Genomic DNA, 9,995 nt, shown 5'->3' on the forward strand with positions numbered 1-9,995 from the left:
TGTGACTAATTTGACGCTTGTCATTATGAAAGAACCGAGAGGAGAGGGAGCTGGGGGGCACCCAGAGAGAGGATTTAGGGGTTTTTTTGTGGGGTTTTTGTTCTCCGTGTTTTTTGTACGGCTCCCTGTTTTCTCTGTGTTCCCCCCACCCTAGCAAAGATCTCTGTGTGTCTGGCTGTGGGGTGTGTGTTTTTATTTTTTTAGTGGGGGGTGGTTTAGTTTTTGAAAGCAGCGTCCTGTTGGGAAAGGTGGTTAGTCTGGTTTCGGGGCGACTGTCTCAAGGTAAAGGAATTTAATTTATTTGGGACAAGGCTGTGTCAAGCTGCTTATTATGGCTAATGAGTATTTTTCACCTGAGAATCTGTGGGACGAGGCGGCTGTTATCAGTTCAAAGTGAGGGGCCCAGGACTCTCTCCCTATCCCTCTTTGTAACCTCGGTGGTGGGGATGTGCCAGACAGACTACTAAACTTAGGTCTCGGGTTTTGGGGGACCTAGTGTGGGACTAGGCTAGGGCTCTGAAGAGCAGTGATGCTGGCCTGGGGCAGAATTTATCCTGAGATTGTGGTATTTTATTAGTTTTGATATGTTTGCCCAATATATCTCTTCTCTTCCCATCCGGGGTTCCCACCTGAACCCAGAGTGAGGTTTGCCATATGCACTTCAGGCTTTCCTTTAGCCCCCTCTGTTGCAACCAGATTGCCACCAGGATCCTCGCATCCTAGGGTGACCAGGGCAGCTGTCTTCTTCATCGCTGTAAAAGATATGAGCAGGTTGGCAGTCCATTGAGGCTGATGCGCGTCCGCTGTCTCATTTCCGGAAGGAGCGTTGGGACTGCAGGCTGTGAAGAGTTGTTTATAATAGGCCCAAGTTCACGGCCTTACCCCTTGGGGTCCATGAGCTGACATCTGACCTTCCGAGGTCAAAGGGGAGTAGGCAAGGAGCGCAGAAGGACCCAAGGTGGGTGGCATGGTGGACAGTTTTGAGAAGGAGAGAGGGTGTTGGGGGGGGAGGGAAGGAGTCGTTTGCAGAGCTTTAAGACTATGTCTAACCAGGTGTGATCTTGGCTCATCTGATGTGGAGGTCCTCAGGACCTTGGTGCCCAGGAAGGATGTGACACCCCCTGCTGGGCAAAGTGGTGAAGGTGTCTAAGGCCACCCTGCCCCTCCCTGCCCTCTACTCCCACAGGGAACCAGCCGCCTCCACCTCTAATCAGGTGTCTCATCACCTCCCTCCCGGGCCCCACCCCCTTTCTTCGGAAATGAGGGCCTCCACCCATCCCAGTCAAGAAGCAGAACTCAGCCACCACCCCCTACCTGGGGCAGGCAAGCTTCTTCTTGTGGGCGGGCACATGGGACCAGGGCCTTGCTCAGCTGGAGGGCAGGCCTTCCGCATCTTCCTCTCCTAACCTGGAACTGGCATCCTTCCTCCTGCCTCAGTCAGTCCCTCCATGTCTGCCACGGGGCACTATTCCAAAGCCCTCCTGTGGGGTGACCCAACTGGAACAAGGGCCCCTAGGCCTGGCAGGAGGCAGATGGCAGAGCCTCTTCTACCATCTCCCCTGGGCCTTAAGGAGACTTACTTCTCCCAGCACTCCAGGGACATGCTCTGGAAACTTTTCCTAGAAGCTAGCAGGGCCCCTGAGGTCACTCCCAGTGGGACCTGTGCCTGGACTCTGGCCACCCAGAGGGGAGGTCCAGGGTGTCAAAGTTCTGACTGTTTCCTGGAGGAGTCATCTAGTGATACCATTTCAGCTTCTTCTTTGAACTTGGAAGTTTCACTTAATCTCAGAACTTCAGAAGAAAAGCATTATTTTTTTTTTTCCATTTCACAAAAAAGGGAAGCAGATGGGGACTCTTGAGATCCCTCTAAGCTTGTTTCTGAGCCGACTCCAGGCTCATCCTCAGGAGCTAGGAGCATCCCCTTGGCCACCAGAGTGAAGAAGGGACACACCAGGACCTCAGCTCTGGCCGGGGTTTATGGCTGGTGTGCTGAGGATCTCTCTTCCTTTGGGGTAGCGTGGGCAGCTCTAGCTAAGAGCCTCCCTGGCATAGTACAAGGCCCTGGCTCCAAAGGGTTGCTGGTACCAGGGACCCAACAAGCAATGGATTATGGGTTGATGTCCCCTCCCAGAAGCAGTTCAGTGATGGGAGAATCAAGGCTTCTCAGGAGGGGACATAGGACCTCGAAACCCTCGGGGCCAGGTGGACCTCCTTTCCCCGACCATAGTTCAGCCAAGGGCTGGATCAATCTGGACGTCTTTAGCAATAAAAAATGCCGATGTCGTCCTAATTCACCAGGCCCCGAGATGACAGCAAATTTACATTTTTTAATTAAACTAGCAGCCAGTTTTTATGAGAGGGGGTTGGGTTATGCAAATCAAATGGTTGTGTACGGAAGATTAGGAGAGTTTGGGAATAAATTCCACAAATGCTAATAAAAAAAAGGAAAGAGAGAGAGAGGGAGGGAGGGAGGAGAGAGAGGAAGAGAGGAGGACATCTTTCCATTAGGCCCTTTTAGAGTGATTTCCCTGGGGGAGGGAGCTGGCAGGGGGAGGGGGAGAAGGGAGGAAGCTTTCAGAGACAGGTAAATCCATCCCACAATTGGGACACTCCTAGGATTAGGCTCCTTCCAGGCTGATTCCTAGGCCCTGAGCACCACTGGGAGCCAGGGTGAAAATGGTGGTGAAGTACAGCACTTTAGAAGGCTTTCCTTTGATTATTGAGAACCTGGTCCTAATTGCCCCTCTCTCCCCAGGGGGAGCTTGAGAAGGGGAGGGGCTGACTAGAATCAGAGCTGTCTAGTAGAGGGTCCAAGGTAACCAGTCCAGGTAAAGAGCCAGACAGGTAAGAGGCAAGGTCAAATGGGATGGCCCCGAACCACAGGGGGAGCCGGTGAGGGGCGTCACTAACGTTATGGCTATAGCCATGTCACTATGCTGTGGCTATAGCCATGTGTTCAAGGCAAATCAGTGGGAAGTAGCAGCTCCACTCGCTGAGCCAGGCCTGCTTCTCTTTGCTGCTAGGACTCCAGGCAGAGACCTCCTTGCAGCGCAGGCAGACCACCCCCCAAACCCATGAATACCGGCCCAGGCTAATGCTGTAGGGAGGCTAGGAAGGGTGTGGTCAAGGGCGCTGAGCCAGGTCGACTCACTCGCCTGGTTCTTACGGTGTCCTGGTAGGCACATGCTTTGAGGGCACGTGGTCTTGAGGTAGAAGAAAGGCTGCAGACTTTTTCCAGGTGATGTTTGACCCTAGGGAGCCAAGAACTGGGCTTCCCCAATTCCAACTCAGGCCCTGTTGCCCTGAGGGTCAGCCCACCTGCAGACTCAGAACTTCTGTGAGCCACTGTTCAAGGCCTGGGCCTTGCCGAGAGTAGAAGCTTCTAGGAACCTCCTTAGTGCTATTACACCTTTGACCCAGCATGTGCCGTTTCTGGAGGAAGGGCTTGGGATAGAGTAGACTGCCCTCAATTTGCTTTCCTCCTGCCTAATTTGGCCAGATAAACCCACCCAACCAGTCTAAGCTGGGCCAGCCCCTGCAGTCACGTTGGGCACTGGTTTCGCCAGTCTGCTGCAGGAGGTAGGTGCTCTAGTGCCATCCTGGCAGGAAGGAGCCCTTGGAGCCAAGGACAGAATGGGAAGTAGTGGGTTTCCTGGTACCATTCAAACAGGCTGGCTGTGCACTGGGCAGTGACGTTGGAAAGGACTGGAGCATCAGGTGACCTTTAAGGTCTTTGGCCGTGTGACTCCCAGCTTGCTTTTGTTTGTTGGGGCAGTCTTGAGGGAGGGGATGAGTGACAAAGTACAAAGCACATTGTGGTCCCTTGAGCCAGCCCTGGTCCTAGTGATAAGACTGAGAGCAAAACTTAGGAGAAAAGCCTAGCAGAGCTATTCTCCAACAGGAGGCCAAAGCAGTGAGGCTGGTCCAAAAGGAACCCTAGAGAGACCCTACTCGGGCCCCATTTCCCTGGTTGGGACCAGCCAGTGATGTTGGAAAGGTTCCGCTGTCCCAGAAAGGCACGGGGTAGGGGGCGGGGGCGGTTAGCCTGTCCTCTCCACCAGGCCTCATCGGCCCTGCTGATGCTTCCCCCTCCCCCATCCCACCCCTTAGCCGTACAGAGGACTCTGGCTGAGTTTCAGTTTTGGTTTTTATGATGGAAAAATAAAATAAATGGAGGCACCTTTGGAGGGCTGAGTCACGGCAGCAGCATCTTCTCATTAAAGCCACTGCCCCTGGCTCAAGTCCCTGCCCAGGCAGTGGGTGGGGCCCCAAAAGGCCCTTGGTCCCAACTCTTCTCCTTAGACCCAGCCAGGTTAGTGGTGCACCCCCACTCTCTTCCATCTGCTCCTCTGACTGGCCCACCATTCGCAGAGGGGCCAGGCCATTTCTCTACTCCCACCCTCCCTAGGCCCCAAAGCTTGTCATGTAACACTGCCCTCCTTGAGCTGGGTTTTAAGCTTTGACCACCCTGGTTGTTGCCACCACCCCCTGCTCCTCCTTTTCTCTTGCTCCTCATCTTCAGAGGGGAAGCAAGTTGCTCTGTAGTGAGTTCACGCGTGGGTCCCCTAGTGGAGCAGCAGCTGCCGCAGGGTGTCTGGGCCGGAGTACAACAAGAGGAGGAGGAGGCAGGCCATGGGCCCAGCTGCAGAGGAAGAGGGTCTTGTGAAAGGCAGTGGTGCATGCACCCCACTGCCTGACCTGCATGCACCCTCAGTCCCACAGTCCTGCATGCACCCCACTGCCTGACCATAGACTAGCACCCTCCTACCCCAGGCTCCTCAGGGTGGACTGTCTCCTGTCAGGAAAGAGATGGCAAGCAAGTGGCAAGGCCTGCAGTTCAGTGAGCATCTGGAGATCTCCCACTGTAGATGCTGCAAAAATGAATATTGCCTATCCCCTCACCTCCCGCAACCCCTCCAAGTTCTCCAGGCCTGCCTGATGGAGGGAGAGAGGAGAGAGGTGCATTCCTTGGTAGCAGCGGGGAGGAGCCAAGTGTGGGGCCCAGAGAGCTTTGTGAAGGTGTGACCTTTCAGGATGGCCCCTCCACTGCCCACACCATCTGTGCTTCCAGCCTCTCCTCTCGTGCCTTGTCCTCCTTACCCCCCTGAGAACAGAACTCAGGCTTCCATTGCGCAACCATATTTTTGTGCCTTTTCATCCTGGCTCTAACTACGTGCCTTTCTTGCCCCCTCCCCTTCCAGCCTCACACCCAGTTGGCCCTGGAAAGAGATAAGAGATAGGAGGCTGGCCAAGGGCCTACTGCTCTGAAGAGCCCGTGACATTGGTGTGCCAGGGTAGTGCTCAGACTCGTGTGCCCTGATCCCCAGGAGGCCAAGGCCTTGTTTCCTTCTGCTGCTGGTGCTCCTAATGGTGAGCATTAGATGTCAGCCGCTTTGCTGACATCCCTCCCAGTGCTTGGTACAGGGCTGGGGCTCATGCCTTCCCACTGTAAGTGCTGGTAGAATTGATTGATTGATGTGCTTCTTCCCAAGTGCCTCCCGGCATCTCAGTTGGGGCAGAAGGAGGAAGACAGGAAATGTTGGCTGATTCCTTTGGGACCTGGGTTTTAGCTCCTCAAGAGCTTTCTAGAGCCTGGTTTACAGGAGGGAGTAGCATTGGGATTAGGGATGACCTGAACAGGACATAGGAGTTGTATGGTTGGATAGGAGCCCCACAGCAGCTTGGGGCTGGGAGGGCCTAGGGTGTGAGGTCAGTCTGCCACCTGGGGCGGACACAAGAGGTCAGTAGTCAGTGGGTGGTCTCGGCCTTTCCTCTACTTCTCCCCTTGCTCATCTTTCACCTTCCCTTCGTTTCTCCGGCTCCCCAGCAGAGCTTACTACATGTCTGCCCTCGCTGTACATGCTCCCCACTCCCAAGACCTTTCCAGCTGAGGCCAGACAGAGGGGAGTGGGCCTGTACTGAGGGCCCAGCCCGTTGCTGGGATTCGGACCTCTGCCCTTCATGGTGTGGTGGTTGGGCTGCCCCCGAGCCAGCTGTAGGATCTGTTCTTAGAACGGTTCTCAGGCCTGCCCTGGGGTCTCCTCCGGCTCCTTAGGCCCTGCCAGCCACATAGGTGCTTGGCTGCTGAGAGTGTGTTTCCCAGAGCTAGGAGGCTCCTCTTGTTGCCTTCTGGGGCCTCCCTGACTTGTGGGGAGAGGGAGAGGTGCATAAATTGTGTGGCTCCTTAAGCCAGGGGTTCCTGGAGAGAACCCTCCTGAGCTGAGCTTTGACCTGTGTTGGACTGTACTTAAAGGGCTTTCTCCGTGAGCTAAGGAGCCTTGGGGAGAACATGCTACACGAGAACAGGAGACTGGAAGGCCCCAGCAGTGCATTAGGCGAGAGGCTCCAGCCCAGCAAGGCATCCGAGAGAAACCCCTGGAAGTCTGTCGCTGGGAAGTATACCTCCTTGGCCGAAATCTTTGCCTTCCCTGGCCCGGTGCCTCCCTGCCTGCCTTCCCTTTAGCCTGTGGCCTTAGCCAGGGGTGCCTCGTGGAAGGATTGGAGCTTGTCACTGCCCAGCAGGGGGCGCCGCACTGTATCTGCCCCAGTCCTTTTAGGGACACAGAAACATGGCCTGGACTGGTCCAAGCTTTCTGGTCGTGGCTGGGGGAGGGGAGTCTCCCCTCCCCACCCCCAGAGGTTCCTTGGCTGAGTTTGTTTTGCCAGGGTGACCTGTTTAATCATCTCATTTTCTGGTGGCCGTTTATTCCTCGTTTCCACGGTTACGGCCCCATTAAGGGGAGAAGCAATAAGGCAGCGAGTCAAACAGGTAATAAAAACATTAAAACCCATGTGCGCAGAGGGAGGACGGGGCGGGGGAGGGGGCTCAGTGAGGTGAGACGGCCAGGGAGCAGCCGAGGTAAGAGGAGGTAAGAGGCCGCTGGGCCCCGTCCTCCAGAGGCCACTGAGAGGGCTGCTCCCAAGAACCAGTGCTCAGCTTAGAACGTCCCCAGCGCTTGGTCCCCCAGACAACAGGCCCTGTGTGGGGAGGTAGAACCGGAAGGAGAAAGTGAGAGGGAGAGTGGCCCAGGCTCCCCCAGGACTGTCCCCCAGCTGGTCCTGTGACCTGTTTCCAGGCTCCGCCTCGCCCTCACTTGCTGGGGGGTGGGGATGATGTCTGACATTGTTTTGAGCTCTAGAATTTTTTTTCTGCCAACTTTATCAGAAAGCATATTTGTGGTGAGTGCTGCTAACAGGGCCAGTCTGGTGAGTAAATATTCCTGGTGTGGACGCCCTGTGACCTTGAGGAGAAGAGCACAGCGGTGGGAGCCAGGGGTGTCCTGGGTAAGGAGGACCAAGAGGCCAGGTGGCCTCGTGCTGTGTGGGGGCCTCTTCTAGGGAAGGGGCAGGTAGGGGTGAAGGAGCTGGTCCGGTGTGTCCCCAGCAGCATGGCCGTCTGTCTCAAGCTCAGGTGACACACAGCTCAGACTGGGTTGTGTGACTCGCCCCTGGGTGGGTGTGCCAGGAGCCCTCGGTGTTGCCCCTGCAAAGGTGTTGCTGTCCACTCTCTTAGGGGTTCCCTTCCTCTTGCACGTGGAAGGCAGCCTTTGCCCAGCTGCCCCTCCCAAGGTCCCCTCCTTGCCCTCCTGGGAGCTCCCAGGGTGTCCCAGCCCCTCTGCACCACCCTTGAGGTTGGTGAGGAAGCAGACTGGGTCAGTGGCCTGAGTGGAGGGGAGAGCGCAAGGCCGAGGGCCTCCCCTAGCCAGTAGGAGTGGGGCTCGGGTAGTTGTGGATGCCTGTGGATGCTGGGCCAGCCTCCCCACCCAGGGGCCAGGAGCAGTGGCTCTGGGAGAGGAGAGGGCAGAGGCCAGCTCCCAGGGACTCCTTTCTTTTTCTCCCCAGTGCTGGGATCCAGGCTCACAGAGGTCTGTGCCTCCGATTATTAATTTCCAAGTTGATTTCTGACTAGAGAGGGAGAGAGAGAGAAGGTGTGGGAAATGGGGAACCCCTTTGGCTGGGAAATGTGTCTTGGGAATGGGCCTAGATGAGTTAATATTCCGATCAAACAATTAAAAATAGAAAACGCTCCCGCGGCACCAGCTGCTGAGGCTTTTCAGCAACTGTCACCAGCAAGTTCATGGGGCAGGTGGTGCTGGAAAGGAGTTTTTCCACAAACAGCAAATATCAGAGATTACGCTGTGCCCCCCCCCACTTCCCGCCCAGGACCCAGGACAGGTGTGTAGGAGCTCTTAGTCCTCCCAACTCCCCTCTGGGGTCTGGAGCCAGCAGCCTGTGCCGCTTCAGGGCTGCCCTTCTCCCCTGCAGGGCCCAGCCGCTGTGGTGAAGTCATCGCCAGATGCCTTGGTAATTGCTTTAAGAATCTAACTTAAAATAAGATGAAAACTTATATTCCTGGGTAAGGAGTAATTTCCCATCTAATAGTAAGTTAATGAAAGGGTTATACCATGGGCCTGGCTAAGAGCTGGTGCTCATCTGATAAGTCCAAGGATCTCAGGCAGCACAGCCCCAGACCAGGAGGCTCCCGGAACCCTAGGCTGGGCACTGCGCCCTGGGTTCTTAGGCTTCACCATGGCTTGCTGAGTTGGAAGGCACCTTGCAAGCGTGCTCATGGTCTCTCTCGGTGATGGTGACCAGCTTTAAAAAAACACAAAGAAAAACCTTAAATGGGAACAGCTCAGCTCTGACCTCCCTGGATGCGAGAAGACCTGTTCCATCTGCCTGCTGAGGAGAGAGGGCACTTCTCTTGGCACCTGAGAAGATGGGACCTCAGGAGCAGGCACTAGTTAGACTCTGGGCAGAACTGCTGGCTGCCAGCTCTCGTAGTCAGCAACACGGTGACCTTGCAGTAGGGCGACCAGCCTCCCCATGTGCCTGTGAGCCTCCTTGGACCTCGGCAAACTAGGAGGGTTGGTCAGCCCTGTATGGGGGGCAAGAATGGGCTGTTTGACATGGTCCCCTTCTCAGGGCCCTGGGGGACTCAGCACCATCCTGAAGTGAACAGATCTCTGTCTAGGACGGGCAACTTATTAATAGAGCCCACTCCACCTCAAACTGCTCTGGCTGACGGAGGCTTGGTCCATGGGCTGCTGCACTTGGCTAGGCACGTGCATGCCCCAGTGGGTGTGCACTGCCTGCCCAGGTACCACGGGTCTGAAAACCTGGCCCTCAGCTGTGAGGTTTACATTGAACCCTCTCCTCCCGTGGATGAGCTGGGGTGAGCTTCTGTGGAGGACATAGATAGCACAAGTTTATCCAGCACCTTCCTTCCCAGAGATCCAGCGCACGCCACATCTAACGTCCCACCTCACCTCATCAACTCCCTTGGCAGAAGACACGGGCTGTTTTCTAGGTGGGAAAACAGGAGGCTCAGAGACACTGCCGAGTTTGTTCCCAGGTCCTGAGAGACAGAGGGACTTTCTTCCCAGCGGAGGAACCACCTTTCCTGAGGAACCATTCCGAACTGCAGTTGAGTGGAGAACACAGGCTTCTGGGTATTAGCTGTGCTGCCTGACCCATGTCCCCAGTGTCTATGGGCAACACATATATCCCACCTGTAATTCATGGACACATCCTTTGGCCCTCCCTACAAGATAAAAATGTAGCTGTTAATGCAAATGCATTTTGAGCTTTCTGGAGGAAATACAGGATCCTATTCTAAACGTACCCATTACAGCCTATCTCCCAGATGGGGCGCTGCTGCCTGTCTGCAGGGAAGCGCTGCAGGGACTGGAACACACTCCGACCTGTCTCCAGTGAAATGCAAGCGAGTGGACTCGGTGCAGGGCACGTCAGGAAGCACGTCTAAAGGAGCGGGCATTCGCCTAGGAGACAGGTTCTCGAGTGCATGTCTGTCGGGTGTGTTTCTACACAGCAGAGCCTTTGCTGGAAGGGACGATTGGGACCCGTCTCTCTGGTTCAGTGGGAGGCCATTTCAGCTCAGCTCAGGGCGGGCATCTCAACTGGCCCTCGCTGTTACTAGAAGTGATGGAGCTACTTGGAACCACACAGGGCAAACTCGCTGCTGTGCAGAGAGC

At 55.6% G+C, this 9,995-nt stretch overlaps 1 protein-coding gene across 2 annotated transcripts in view; it reads left to right on the forward strand.

The window, feature by feature from the left end:
• The window catches only part of CASZ1 (castor zinc finger 1), a gene marked incomplete at its 5' end in the record, with an annotated part of 48,860 nt that overhangs the window by 611 nt on the left and 38,254 nt on the right, over window positions 1-9,995 (forward strand).

This window comes from Tupaia chinensis, unplaced genomic scaffold (assembly GCF_000334495.1).
Source record: "Tupaia chinensis unplaced genomic scaffold, TupChi_1.0 Scaffold000146_1, whole genome shotgun sequence".
NCBI lineage: Eukaryota > Metazoa > Chordata > Mammalia > Scandentia > Tupaiidae > Tupaia > Tupaia belangeri.